We start from the raw sequence: 15,994 nt of genomic DNA on the forward strand, positions 1-15,994 counted from the left end.
TGAATTACTAGTTATTTTCGTGTAAATTGTGTGTAGCATTGAATGTTTACAAACATGTTCCCGAATTTTGAATAGTAACGTGCGAGAGATATATCGTTGCATGCATGGGTTGTGGACCGAGGTCCATTTTTCGTGTTCGTTGGTGGGACGATTATTTGGAATTATTTAGATTGGAAATTAATAACAAAAGATTTAAGATTGTCTCACTTCGGAAAAATTCTGAAAAATTCAAAAAAAATTCGGAGTCAGCATTTTTCTGCATGTTTTCGGAATTTTCAGAATTAAAACTATCTGGTTCCCGGGAGTTTTACCCTTAACCAGTTTATAAATGTCAGAGGTAGTGATAACGAAAAGATCTATCGAATAAATCTATTATTTGGTCTGTTCCAAGCGTATTGTCTGATATCAAATCTTGTACTTCTTTAATTTTACCAAGCGATTAGATTATAATAGCACCGTAGCCTGAAGTCTTTGCTTATTTTTGTCAACTTTGTCCATAACAGATATTCAAAATTTTTACCACTGTTATTGCAATCGTATGCCTAATTTTGTGTGCTACCTAACTAACAGCAAACTTCACGAAACGGGGTAATTTTTGAGTTTTGTTGTGAAAATGAAAAAACTGAAAATTCTCACTAAAAAGTGTGTTTAACAACTCGAAGTAACAGGGAAACGTTTATATTTGAAGCTAAAATTTGTTGAATTTCTCGGGAATTTAAAAAATATTCCAGTGATGTTGGTGGTAATTAGTTAGCACACAAAATAGTCAAAGTGAACTGGGTACTGTCATTAGTTTCGCCAACTGAAGACATCTATTATTAAGGCCCAGTTTTTTTTCTGGAGGTGTTACCATAGAGTCAAACTCTAGAGTCGGCAAGATGTCGCTTTTCTATGAAAATGCTAGTTCCAAGAGGAAACTAGCATTTTGGGTACCGATGCTACTTATAATTGTATTCTGTGTTGCCAATAGCTGTTGTTTTTACTGTTGTTATTTGGCTTACTGTCTGACGTTTTGTGACGTTACTTGTGTTTTGTGTGTTTATTAATTGGAGTTGTTTTTTTTGCTTTTTGTTTTGTTAAAACCGATTACAAATCCTAAACTGAGTGTAAATAGCATCCAAAGGTGAAAAATTTGAAGGGAGGAAGAAATTTAGTGAATTTTTTGAGTTTGTGCTTGAGAGATCCATCATAATGAGTAGAATGTTTAGCATAAGATGACTCAGCATAATGTTCTTTTTGACAGTTTGGCATATGACTCAGGGTTACTAAATATCGCATGTATATGGCAGTTTCCACGCTCAGTGAGAATTCACAATTTGTACTAACACACACAGGGACTGTCGTACTAGTGTTAAAAATATACATTTACCGGTATTTTACAGAAATTTGTAGCGGATTTTTGGTTGCTACCGGTATTTGGCGTCATAATTCTTTTGTTTTCAATGTAAAATAGCGCGCAAAGGGCTATTTGTATACCAATTTAATGCACTTTAGTAGCGGTTTGTTCGAAAAAAAATTGTCTATCGGTATGATGTTTTGGATTTTTTTACTGAGGAAACGTTCGGAACGGTGATATTTTTAATTATTTTATATTAATTTTTCAATCAAATTTAACTTAATCCGTGATTAAAATAAAGTTTTGCCCTTCTTCTTATTTTTAAATTAAATAATGGTTCAAATTTGATTATGAAACTATAAGAAAACACCTTTGCCGTCGATGACTGCATACAATTTTTCTCACTTTAGAAACGTTCGGAACGACGATTGATTTTGTTGTACTTGGCAGATTTTGCATAAAAGTTTTTATTTTTTTTTATTTTAATATGAAGATGCATCCTTATTAATCATTAAGAAACAGTTTTCAAATCATTTCCAATGTTTGCAATATATTTGTTTTGTATTGAAAAAACACCATGCACGAAAATGTTACAAAAGAACATGCCATATAGTTGTCCACGTACAGGCCACAAGGGTAGATGAAAAAACGACAAAACGACATCTTGCCGACTCTCGGGTATAACTCTATGGGTGTGACTTTCTAGATGGACATTAAAAACTCTTTCCTTTTCCGACCTGGTTAAAATAAAAAGCAATTTTAAGAAGAAACAAAGACTTCACTGAAGATGATTGAAGTGTTGATTGCTTTTTAATGAACTTGCTAACGAGAATAACGCGATCCACGTTTATCGGATGCCAGCACGGTAGTTACATATGTGCCTATGGCCGCCGTATCTTGTACGATTCACCAATATTTAAGTGATCATTTTTTCGTGGATGATATTTGTGGAAACAATTATCACTCGATTCAAACTTTCAATTAGAAACCATCGTTTAGCCAAAAATACACAATGCTCATGTTGTGTATTGATTAATTCAATTAGGCGGTTTTAAAGACTTAATGTGGAAATAATACTAAAAAGTGCGTGTAACAGCGAAAAAGGTTGCTAATACAGACAGTACAGCAGTCGGTATCACAGCTAATTGAAATACAGATTTTAATTGACTGATGATGTTATCATCGTTTACAGTTCGATCAGCATTGGGAAAAAAAATTAGAGATTGAAACACGATGGCATTTTTAGGTCTTCACTTGTAATTATCATGAGTCAAATAATTTTAAGTCAAGGCCAGATACGTCTTTTTGACACTACTTCAGGCTGAAGTACTGGCAAAACTTTGAGAACTGTCTTTGAACTGCTTAGTACAAGTAGTGGCAAAACCATCTTATAAGCTCTATTTTTGTCGAAATGCTGAAGAACGGCTAAAAAACGTATCTAGCCTACAATCTAGCCTTGACTGCAGTGTTGTCAGACTCCGTTTTTTTGCAACTACTCTGTAACTATTAAATAAAAACAACACACTCTACGGATAATAGCGGCAGAGTCGAAATTTTGCTTGATTTTTGCAAGTGGTTCCAGGTGGTTCCGGGCGGCAAAGTCGAAATTTTGCTTGATTTGTGCAAGTGGTTCCAGGTGGTTACGGGTGGTTCCCATGGTCCAATCGAAAAGGGATGTATGAAAGGCGCCCCTTATTTTTGATAATGAACAAGTCGTCCATACATCATTTTGTCCAAAAACTTCAAATTTAGCCGATATAAGTTTGGGACATTTTGACTCTGACTCTGCCGTAGAGTGTGTGTTGTTCGTATTGAGTCTATTTAGTAACTATTATAAAAGGCTTGATAGCCATCAACGGGGCTAAGGTAAATCTAATAAATTAATAAATTCAAGCCCTGTACCTTGTACCCAAACAACAACCAAAATGTTTCGATTAGAAAGCTATATTTTGCATTGTATTCAATCACTAGCGGTTTCCGAAACTATTCTAAAGTGCAGCGATAGTGGAGTTGATAAAAACGAAATAAAGTTTGCGGTGAAATGTTTCGAGTTATTTTATTCGTAATTTCTTTTATTACGTCTTGACGTCATGGCTTAGGGCAGATGGAAGAAAAAAAATTAAATTATCTTAGTATGATGTGCATAAAGCGAGGTATAAAGTAAGTGTATACCAAATATATTCCTTCTGAGAAAAATGTTGTCACATCCATTTTCAATAAAACAAATTCCTTTACAGGCTGTCACATATTCAGAATGCAAATATAGCCTAGAATTTATACATATGGATAGACGGAGCATAAAAGGGAATATCTAAATATGTACACATATACACACACACACATACATAACTTACATACATAACTTCGTGAAGCGATGCTTGGTGAAAAAAAATATACATTTTTCCCTTGAAAATTTTAGAGCAAATCGATTTTTATAGTGAACTTCGGAACTAAAACAACTACAGAATTTTATTACATTTTCCGTCGTATAAGTGGCTTTACACAAAGTTTTAGCAGGAATATTTGAATTTATATTTTCAGTCACATTTTTGTATGGATACCAAATGAAAATGCATCGCAGAATGTTGAAGATTGGTGGATATTGCATTTGTTAAGAAAATTTAGAGAAAAAAAAGATTGTCAGAGTCAGAGCTTGAACCGAACATCCGATGTGGAATATTTTCTTTTTTGCATTTATTGCGAATCAGTTTCTTTAAAATGATAGTAAATTCTGATAATGTAGCGGGTATTCTAAAGTTGGAATTTCCCATTATTTCGTAAGATATTTTATTGGCATTTGCGTTCCATACTGACTTATTCAAAATTCTTAATAATAGACGGTATACTGTGACGCGCTGAGGCAATTTTCAATATATTTTTATATATGAATAATATTGAAGTTTGGAATGTCGGTAAGGGGTGTAGTGTATGGAGAACGTAGACGAAAATTGCAATAAAGCCTTTATTCAATTTTCTTCGGTAACATATAAGTTTCACATACGTTCCACATATTTTGCATATTTAACAGAGTTTCAGACCTCGTTCGAGTGAATTAAATTTGCATGAAGCAGTCACGGGTAATTTACAGATCGCACAGACCTGTTAACTGATTAAACTGCTTGAGCGAGACTAACGAACGATTCGCAGAATCGAAGGTTTTTTGTTAGCTGATAGGTGAATGAGCAAGCTAGTTTTCCGATTTAATGTGTAATTACAGAAACAATGTCACTACTTAAAACACGTTCACGTATAGTGTCTTGAGTGTAATACGTTAGAGGACAACTAGTTGAAACGTTGCAATTCAAAAATGCAAAATCATCTTCCGTTATTTATGTGAATAACTTTTACATTCGATCGAATATTTTGCTCCGATTTTCCGAATTACAAGTTATTAGAATTACGACAGTCACTACAGTCACCACAGCAAGAGCACTTTTCCGAAGCAGGCGTTTCGATTTTTACTAGCTCCAATTAAACTACTTGAACACTTAGCGGTATTACAGTTTGTTCAAAAATGAAATGCACAGTTTTTAGTATTTCGAGACATTTCAAAATTGCAATCTGTCAGATAGTAAAGGATGCGTTTAATTACCCGGCGCATTAAAAGATTTGAAATTTGAATGATTTTTTCCACAGCTACATATTTTTGCATGTTTCTGCATGTTTCTTACATTTTTTGCAGATAGCAGACGGAAAAATGGAAATTTATTTTGAGTCTGAGTATTGTTCTACATCTATGATTTCTCTTAGATCGTGTTTCTATTCAAACAAATGGTCTTTGAATACTCAAATCTGTAGAAAGACCGTCTGCTTCATACATTTAGCAAATTTTTTACAAGAAGTTTTATCAGCACTTGAAGTGACGATATTGGAAACACGAATAAGCATCAGGGAAAAAAAATTTGTCAACAATTATTTTCTACAAATATATAAATATTTGGCACAAATATGTAAATATTTGTAACAAATAAATTCGCAATTTATTTGTGACAAATATATAAAATATAAAATAATTTTAAATTATTTGTGACACATATTTTATAAATTTGCAACAAATATTTAAATTATTTATTAGAAATAAATTCAAAATTATTTGTCACAAATAAAGTCGAAGCATTATAATTTGATCGATTCTATTAATTTTTAAATAATTGTAGTTTTCGAAGAAATCATTTCGAAAACATTCCAGTATAAAAGCTTACACATGCGCATTAGAGCTGTTTACTCGCCGTATACCTGCGGGTAATCCGTTCAAATGCACGTGTCTAAGCTTTTATACTGTAATGTTTTCGAAATGATTTCTTCGAAAACTACAATTATTTAAAAATGAATTAAATGAGTAGAATCGATCAAATTATAATGCTCCGGCTTTATTTAAAAAAAATTGTGACAAATAATTTTGAATTTATTTCTCATACAGTGAACGACATCTCAAATGTCTCACTGTCAAATTTTTCTGAGAATTTTATTGTGTCATTGCAAATTCACAATGACATTCTCTGAAAAAAATGACAGTGAGACAATTGAGATGTCAGTCCTAAGAGTAATTATACCTAGAGAGGAAATTTCGAACAAAATTACGTAAAATATGTGGTCCCAACATCAAATACGAAATGTTTATTGGTATATGTGTTTGCCCTCTTAATTAAGAGGGCAAATTGAACAATACAAAGCAAAAGCATACATGTATTGGTGTAAAATTATACGAAATGTGTATCTTATACAAACTGATGTTGGGACCACATTTCGTCGTACCAATTTCCTCTCTAGGTATAATTACTCTAAGTGTCAGTCACTGTAAATATTTGAAATATTTGTGACAAATATTTAAATATTCGAACCAAACTTTCAACATTAAATTTGCTTCGAATAATTGAATTTTTTTCCGTGATGATTTTTTGCTGCTAATTGAAGTTGAACAGTTAGCCGCTGTACAACACCATCGATTTCTTTGAATAAAGACACGATCTAAGAGAAATTATAGATGTAGTACAATACTCGGACTAAAAATAAATTTACATTTTTCCGTTCGCAAATTCTTCTGACGAAATCTAAGTTTCCTACTATTAAAATGCTATTTGCAAAAAATGTAAGAAACTTAACATGCAAAAATCTGTAGTTGTGGAAAAAACCATTCAAATTTCAAATCTGTTAATGCGCCGGGTAATTAAACGCATCCTTTACTATCTGACAGATTGAAATTTTCAACTGTCTCGAAATACTAAAAACTGTGCATTTCATTTTTGAACAAACTGTATATCTGAATTTTCTGTACAATATTAACAATCCTTCTTCGTCTTAGGTAGAAAATCCTACAATTTTTTTTTCGTTACGTGGGTGGGTTATTCTAAAATGTTCGTACCCATGTATCATGGTCGCAAGAATTTACCATGCAATTATGCTCAAAAGGATAGATGGACAGACCGTATAACGACTATTATTCGTACTAATGGTTCATTACGCAACATTAATTAAGTGACAGTTGGGATCAAAAGTCAGTCTATAGGTCTATTCCATCTTTCAAAGTGACGTTTAAAACGCCAAACAAAATTTTTTATGTGAAATGTTCACAAAATCGTTCATTTTGCCTCAATGCAATTTGTGGAATTGAATTGAGAAAAAATTACCGATTTTATGAACATTTCACATAAAAAATTTTGTTTGACGTTTTAAACGTCACTTTGACATACGGAATAGACCGACTCAAAAGTCAAAATACCAACTGTCATAATTAAAATAATTTTAATTAGTTCTACATTTGACTTAAGGTTGATGTCTTAAAATGTCACGAATTTTCACTAAACGATGAACCATTTGTGTAATTTTTGTTTGCTTATGTACAACAATCCCCTACAAGATTTTTACCAAAGATTACAAAGCTCTGATAAAGTCGAATAAGAAATGGCAAGCGTCACTTATTGAATCTATTGCTTCCACAGCTCTGAATCTATTCTTTGAAGGCGTAACTCTAAATCTTATGTTTCACTCATTTTAACATGCATTTTGATATATAAGACAGCTAAATCTATTACTTCTTCTGTTGTCGTTTAACTCTAAATCTTTTACTTCACTCAATTTAACATACATTTTGCTACATAAGACAGCTACACAGATCTCATTGCTTGTATATACGTCACTGTCTCGCTAATAGATGTGTGGCTATTAATATTTTTAGGTTGTTGCCAACAGAATTAGTTTCGTTTCCAAAGGAAAACTCTTTTTTATAGCAAAATTTACAAATTTATTTCAGCATAATACGCTTGAAAACTTCTAGTGCCAAACGGCAACTGATTCCATCTCACAACAGTTTTTCTTCGTCTGATAATAATGTTTGAAGACAAAAAATGCAACGCAATTATTGTTCAGGTTGCTAAATTGACCACAATGATCTGGCAATCTAGATTACTAAATTTAACTCTACAGGCGTTTTTAACATAGATCTAAGGGCAATAAGTAATTCTGTCGGGATTAGATTTTAAATCTCCGCCAAAAATTAATTCGTTCAGGGATTAAAAGTAGGACTAAACAAAACGATGATACTATTGCTTCGGTTAAAAAGAGACTTTCATTTCAGTGATAGTAAATATACAAACGCCAAAAGATTATAATGCAATTCCTCTAGGGATTATTCATTTGGGGATAAGTTCAAGTGATCCCTCAAGGATTACATTTCAATTCTAAAAAAGATTCGGTCGCGCACTGACATTCTCAAAAAAATGTAGATTCATATTTTCATATTTTGCAGAGAAATGATAAGTTGGTACGCCTATAGTTGGCTCCTATGGTAGAGAATATGAGAGAATTGCATACAAATTCTCTCACATTCTCTCCCACAGGAGCCAACTGTCATTCACATATTCCTTTCACATGTTCCTTCTATCTCGACACAGGCGTACCAACTTATCATTTCTCTGATATTGTGAGGTATGTACGTACATGGTAAAATGTGTTTTTTCTATTGTTACTGTGCTGTTATGTGATTGAGTACGCAGTACGGTACTCAGAGTACCTAGTAACTAACTTTTCATGCTTCGGGGCCGAAAATGAGGGCAATTTTTCGAATTTTCTCGGGTTTCCGGCCCTCTGCATGAAAACTCACATGTGCACCTGTTTGGGACGGTTGATTTAAGGCACAATCCGCGAAATTGCCTAAAATCAATCGCCCAAAACAGGTACACAAATGACTATTCATGAGTCCTCTCTCACCTCATTCAAATTCGTAACTTTTTAATTAATTTTCGTAAAACCAACAAAGTTATGTGTCCATCTACGGAAGTTTGAATCGAAATCAATTATCAAATTCATTCATCCGTTGGAAATAGTAAAAATCTTTTATTATTTTGACGAACGAACAGTCAATAAACTAACTTCATCCCCATCAGCTTACAGTTTATTCAATTTGTAAAGAAAGTTCAACTTTCCAAGAGGAAGAAAAAAAAATCGCAAAAAGAGAAATGTAATCCTTTGTCGTTTGTCTGCACAAATAAATCAAAATTAATTGTCTCTGTTTTATTTGTGAATTCTTAAATCCCCTCTTTTCATTTGATAATTAAAATTTCTCAAATGCCTTCTTGCCTTTTGCACAATTTATTCATGAATAATAAAATAAAGGAAAAATATAAAAATGTCATTTTTTCCCTTTCAAAACGAAGAATTTTATCTCTGGAAATTTTTCAGAAAAAAAGATTTTCTTTATAAATGAAATTTGAAAAAAGAGAAATCAAATCTGCAGAAAATTAAATCCTTTTTCGTTTTAGTTTTTCTTGGTGCAGTCGTATGTGCGGAGTGTCTATACGCCATTTCGTCTTTAAAATAGGAATTGGAAACCGGTGATGGAAGTAATTGTTTGGTGATTTTGTGATAAATGATTTCAACTTCTTATTTTTTAACCCATATGGTGTTTGTGTATTGACGCTATACACAACGTACATAACAGTAATAGTACATTACTTTATCTGGGTAGTAATTTGATATTTCGTATCCAGTTGAGTGAATGTGTCCGAGGGCTTCAGTCCGAGTGAAATTATTTCCCGAGTGAAGTATAACGTTTTAGCTTACGATCGGTCTAAAGACTTTTCTTAAGTGAGTGAAACGCCACTTTACATCCCTAGTTATGTATTCAAGTTTACCCTAGAGTGCTAAGGGTTTTCAAACAAAATTATGTCACTAGAATAGCAATTTACGCATCTGTTGTAGACGGTAGATCTAATTTTAGGCAATTTCGCGAAAATGCCTAAAATCTACCGTCTACAACAGATGCGTATACTTTTCATGCCGAGAGCCTAAGCTACGAGAAAAATTCCATAATTTATCCCCAAGAAATGAAAATAGAGTTGGTTGCCTACTGTGATAAAATACCTCTTTACTATAAGGATGTATTTGGCATGTTCTTTTGTAACATTTTCGTGCATGGTGTTTTTTCAATACAAAATAAAGATATTGCAAACATTGGAAATGATTTGAAAACTGTTTCTTAATGATAAATGAGGATGAATCTTCATATTAAGACAAAAAAATCTAAATTTTTATGCAAAATCTGCCAAGTACGACAAAATCAATCGTCGTTCCGAACGTTTCTAAAGTGAGAAAAATTGTATGCAGTCATCGACGGCAAAGGTGTTTTCTTATAGTTTCATAATTAAATTTGAACCATTACTTAATTTAAAAATAAGAAGAAGGGCAAAACTTTATTTTAATCACGGATTAAGTTAAATTTGATTGAAAAATTAATATAAAATAATTAAAAATATCACCGTTCCGAACGTTTCCTTAGTAAAAAAATCCAAAACATCATACCGATAGGCAAACATTTTTCGAACAAACCGCTACTAAAGTGCATTAAATTGGTATACAAATAGCGCTTTGCGCGCTATTTTACATTGAAAACAAAAGATTAATGACGCCAAATACCGGTAGCAACCAAAAATCCTACAAATTTCTGTAAAATACCGGTAAATGTATATTTTTAACACTAGTACGACAGTCCCTGTGTGTTAGTACAAATTGTGAATTCTCACTGAGCGTGGAAACTGCCATTTAAGAGCCTCGTACTAGTACTCGCGCAAGCGCTCTTATGCGTGCACGGCTCTTATATAAATCCTTATGTCAGTAATGTACCATTTCTGTTGCAATCGAGTGCGCTATGATTGAAGGTTATACATGCAAGACCATTGTCTAACGAATTAGTAACAATGGCTTGTTATTATTACATTTAAATTCACTGACTTTTGTGAACTGCAGATAAAATGTAGACTCCCCTGGAGGATGGGTAATTAAAATTTGCAATGAACCGAACCGATAAATTTGACATTCAAAAGGAAAATTTTTAGTTTCGTTTTGTTACGTAAAATATGCGTACCATGATGGGCACTCCTTCCATGGAGACTCGAAACCATTAATTTTAGTGTTAGTCACAAGTTCATGCAAATACTACAGCGTATCCTTTTGCTCAACGACTGTATTATATAGATGCGACCGTCTGTATACGATTGGGTTCGATATAGCCGGATTAGTAGAAATTTTTATAGACTCCCTGATGGCTATCTTATTTGTGCTACAAAAGGAAACATCAATTTGGGATTGCAAAGAAGAAAAAAATATGAGCTAGACCGTATTGATTTTGCCAATCCATTTTGCCGTTTTCCATTTCAATCAAAATAAAATTAATTCAAGTGAATGAATTGAAATAGATTCTGTTGTTCAATGAATCGTTTATCAATATCAATTAGATCAGCTATTTGCCTTTCACTAATTGTTTTTTTCTCCTGTTCGTTCTTTTTTAAATCTGTCTCTTACATTGTCTTTTCGATGACACACGAATTGATTGAGTTATTGGCGCCTATGATAGCCAAATTATTGGCAATGGTCACAAATTTTCCTGTTCAAAAATTGTCTCACAATATGTCCTGCCCAGCTGCACTTACCACTTTAAAAACGCTATTCTTTACACGACATCAACGACTTTTGTTTGTTGTCGTATCCATTAATTTGTCTTTCTGTCTCTGAGCGGAATTCCAAACATATTTCTTTCCATGACTGTTCGTGCTACTCTCAGTTTATTTTCGGATGCATATGTTAACATGAAAGTCTCCGCTCCATACATTAGCACTCCTTCCAGACACACAACTTGATTATTTTCCGTTTCAGACTATTATTCACTTTGCTTTTGAAAATTAGTCTGAGTTTCCCGAAACCTGTCCATCCAAGGCCTATTCTACGCTTGTTTCAGCAGTTTGGTTGTCAAAACCTAGTTTCAGTTTGTGACCAAGGTACACATATTGCGAAACGAACAGATGGCCGCTGGACCCAAACCATCATGAACTGGAGACCACCGATAAAAAGACCAAGAGGAAGGATATGGACAAATGGGATAATGATGGATAATAATGGGGTCAAAATAGCAACGAGATAAGATTCTTTTGATAATGGACCTAGCTCCTACTTACTTACTCTTGCTATGTTGTCGTCAACACTTTTCTCTACAACTTTTCCTGTGGTATACGGTTTTCCATTTATTCGAGTCATGTAACATGCCCATCATATTTTGCCTGGCTGGACCGCTCCAACTGTCGTATCAACCCCAAAGATTTCTGACTGAGCTTTGCGATGGGTCGGACCAGGGTAGAACTTCCTACTTAAAAGTGTGCTTCTGAATAAGTATTTGACTGGGTAGAAACATTTGTGCCCTTTACTAACTCTCGTCTTGATTTCTTCCCTTATATCATTTTCAACGTACAGAATAGAGTCAACATATTTGAATGTCTGGATGGCTTCGAAATTGTACTCGTCAATCGTAATGCTGGGATACATGTTCCCTTGGTTTTTATTTTGATTTAAATTTCTAGTCTATTACTTTAGATGTGAAAAACTGTCCAAAACAGCAGTCGCTAAGTTTTCGGTTGGCTGCGCGTGCATACATATCCAAAGTCCACGCGTTTATCATCTTACCAAATGTACAAACTCGCCTTATAGCAAACACATTCGTCAAATCTACTACTTCATTCGTTTACAGTATACCCGAATGTTCGGTAATAAGTCTTTTGAGGGATTCTTCTGAAAAACAGAAGAACGAAATCGGACGCATTTTCTATTGGATTTTTTTATACGTGCCTCAGAAGCCAAAACCACTTTCAAAACAATTCTTCGAAGCTTGTGTGGCTGGTAAAAGGTCATCAAAAACCGAAAACTTGCACTTTTCTTACAAAAATTTCTCCAGTTACACGAGCCGTACATGGTCGTGTGGGGTGTCATTTGAAAGGTACTTACATGTACTTCCGGTCAAATACAGTACATACAAAATTGGGTTTAAAATTCATCCACACTGAGATATGTACAGTTGAAGTTTTCAACCGAAAAAAGATTGAAAACTTACACTTTTCTTACAGAAATTTGTCGAGGTACACGAAACGTACATGGTCGTGTGGGGTGTCATTAGAATGGTAATTGCATATACTTTCAGGGCAAATAGGGTCTTATTGGGGTTTGGAAGCATCTACGACGAATTATGAGAAGTTGAAATGTTTAAGTGCTTATATTGAATCGCAGATGCAACCAAACTTCCGTAAGCTCTACTTTCCGCAAAAGCTCCAAATGTTCTGATGCCTTGTTTTGAAAGTGGTTTTGGCTTCTGGGGTCAAATACCTTACTGGGCACGTATAAAAAATTCCAATAGAAAATGCGTCCGATTTCGGTGTTCTGTTTTTCAGAAGAGTCCCTCTTTACGTCATTTGTTTTCGCATATTTTTTCGCTATATAAGGTAATATTAGCTAGAAGCCTACGTCGTTGTTGTCGATAACAGATGGATGGTAGCTTTTAAGGCCTTGGGGTGTATATTTTTGTGAGTAGATTTCGATTAAAATAATGTTGCGCAAAATTTGCAAATAAAAATAGCAAGCACATCATTCGTTCGCTTTCAGGAGTTAGTGCTGTAATTTAATTAAATTGCACCACATCATTTCACCATGTTTTTTTTCGGAAGACGAAGAAGATGGAACATTATTTATGTTTTCATTTTGCATACCATATACAACCAATTCCATTGTATGCAGCATGCAACGAACGATCAATAATGTTCTAAATAACAGTAAGGAAATTATTTATTTTTTTTCTGTTTTGTTTAATGATAACCTCAACTATGTGATGTTGGAATGTATTAAATTATCTCCTTTAATAATAAATTCCGAAGGAGAGAGAAAAAAATAATTAAAATAGTGCACACCAGTAAAACAATGTGAGGAAAAAGTTCTACATAGCGTTCACAGCCAACATTTATTAAAACTGAATATCAAAATTTTAAAGAAGCGTCGAGTGGAAAATTAACTTTGTTGCTAGTTACGTACGATGAGAATGTTTATAAAAAGCAAGAAAAAAAACATTATTTTATTTTGGAAAAATGCTTATAAGCATATGGCGAATTCAGTGCACGGATGTATTTTACTGCTGTTTGCTGTTTGATATATTTTCACTGTAGAGCAAAGAAGCCCAACCCAATATATACTTGCCTGTGTGTACATTTATTTTCCTTTTTTTTTGAAAATATTCGTACCGTAAACTGCATTCGAAATTTAAATAAATTTATTGTCGATATGATGGAAGCTACTAGTAGATTTGCAGTGCTTTATTGAAAATTAGTTTATTGATTTCGTCACATAAATAAAAACGCTAAAGGGAAAACTCTTTCAGAAATATGTGCACCAGCGACAACTCGCAATAATTTCAATTTATTTCTGGAAGTTTTTCTATTCCTGTATTCGCTATGGAAATGAGCTGTCACAAGGAAGGTTTCCAAATATTTTCAACTAAAGAGATGTTTTTTGGTAACCTCATAGGGCTAAAAATTTTTTTGTATGGACGCCACTCGATTACACATCCATTTTTTATCGCTTGCCATGTAAATACCCATTACATAGCAAGAATAAAAAGTTGAAAATTCCACTTTTCGTGTGAATTTTGTTGATTCGTGGCGAGGCCGAAGTCAATAATCACATGAAATATTGAGTAAAAGTGGAGGAAAAGTAGAGATTTCAACGAGGAATTACAACTTTTTCATGCACTATGTCCAGGTCTTCTGTAATTCACACAGCAATTCATGTTGTAAGTCAAGAATTCTAATATCTCTCTACAATTAAACATTGAAATCTAGAAGATTGTGATATCACCCGCCGAATATTATGCGAACTAAGTACTATTTTCTACCTTGTCAAATTTTCTTTATTTCATTTTCTTTCCTGCGAGAATTTGGGTGTCTCTCAAAACGTCACACAATTTTCTGTTTCGTAAAATTCCTAACTTTTATGTTCGAGTATATAAGATAACGTAATGTACAAGGCGAACGGATCGAGCTACATTTTTGGTCTGTGGTCTGGTCATGCGTCAAATTAACTTAAAAAAAGTTTCTTTTGGAAAAAGAGGACAAAAGAGAAAAGAATTTTACGAAAAAAGTGATGTTCTTAGAATTATTGCGAAATTGAAGAACGAGGCGAAAAAAGAGGACATGGCCTCATAAAAGAGGACGAATGGGACATCACATAAAGTGAACATACGAAATTCCTGGATGAGTGTGACTATTCTAGAGGATTAATTTTACGTAAGTATGTATGTGTTTGTTCGAACCGAAGCCAAGGCAACACACACATACGTAATTTAAAGTAATTCTCGAAAAAACCTAATTGACATTTATTGATGTCGCATGTAATGTCGTATATGATTCTTTTGTACATTCACGATGTCATTGTTCAGAAAAACATCATTTCCCGTCCTAGGAGTTTTTTTGCGTCCATATAAAGAGAGACTAAAACGTGTTGTTTCGCGTAAATTTTGACTCTTTTATTCAGTGTTTTTATGATATTGCGCATGTATTCAAAAATTCACCCAATCTAAAATGGAAGAAAATTAATAGCTCTGGAACTAGAAATAGCTCTGGAATTGTTGTTTTTTACTTCTTGGAGTGGTTACAAAAGGTCGGTTGTGTTTTACATACTGGTTGAACGGCTTTCTAATAGATTTATAAATAGCATCAAACATATCACTAACTCCAAGCTAAATCCAAAAAGTTTCTTAAAGTTTCTTAAGGAAACTTTTCTAGAAACTTTAAGAAACTTTTCAGAAACATTTTGGAAACTTTCAAAAACTTGAGAAACATGTTTCCGTAAAATAGGCCCTGGTATACAGATTTGCAGAGAAAATGCCGTAGAAAATTAAATGAATGTATTGACATCGTAAGGATGATAATGATTAGTTCAAGGCTCGAAATTGATGCTTCAACTTTAACTCTCTTGTAAATTCACTAACCACGGTATTTCGTATGGCTGTGAGAATATCAAAACTTCCTGACATTCTGAGAAATGTGCAGCTGTTAACCACGCAAATATAATCATCCAGAGAATTCCTCAAATACATTTAGATCAAAACAAACATCCACTCAATCAGCATAAGATTGGCTCAAAGGCAGAATAACGGAGCCGAAACTCTGTTATTCTCGGTTTTGTGGCTCATACCCTCACATTTATTTTGATGAACGTAATGGATAAACGTATTTAGCAACACTCATCGAAATGCTTTCCTATCATATTATGTTCAATGTGTATTGTTCCAGCACATTATATATTGCTACCGGTCAGATTCCCATACGATGTCAGTTTAATGTGCTATACCGTTTC

Source organism: Bradysia coprophila, unplaced genomic scaffold (genome assembly GCF_014529535.1).
Source record: "Bradysia coprophila strain Holo2 unplaced genomic scaffold, BU_Bcop_v1 contig_494, whole genome shotgun sequence".
NCBI lineage: Eukaryota > Metazoa > Arthropoda > Insecta > Diptera > Sciaridae > Bradysia > Bradysia coprophila.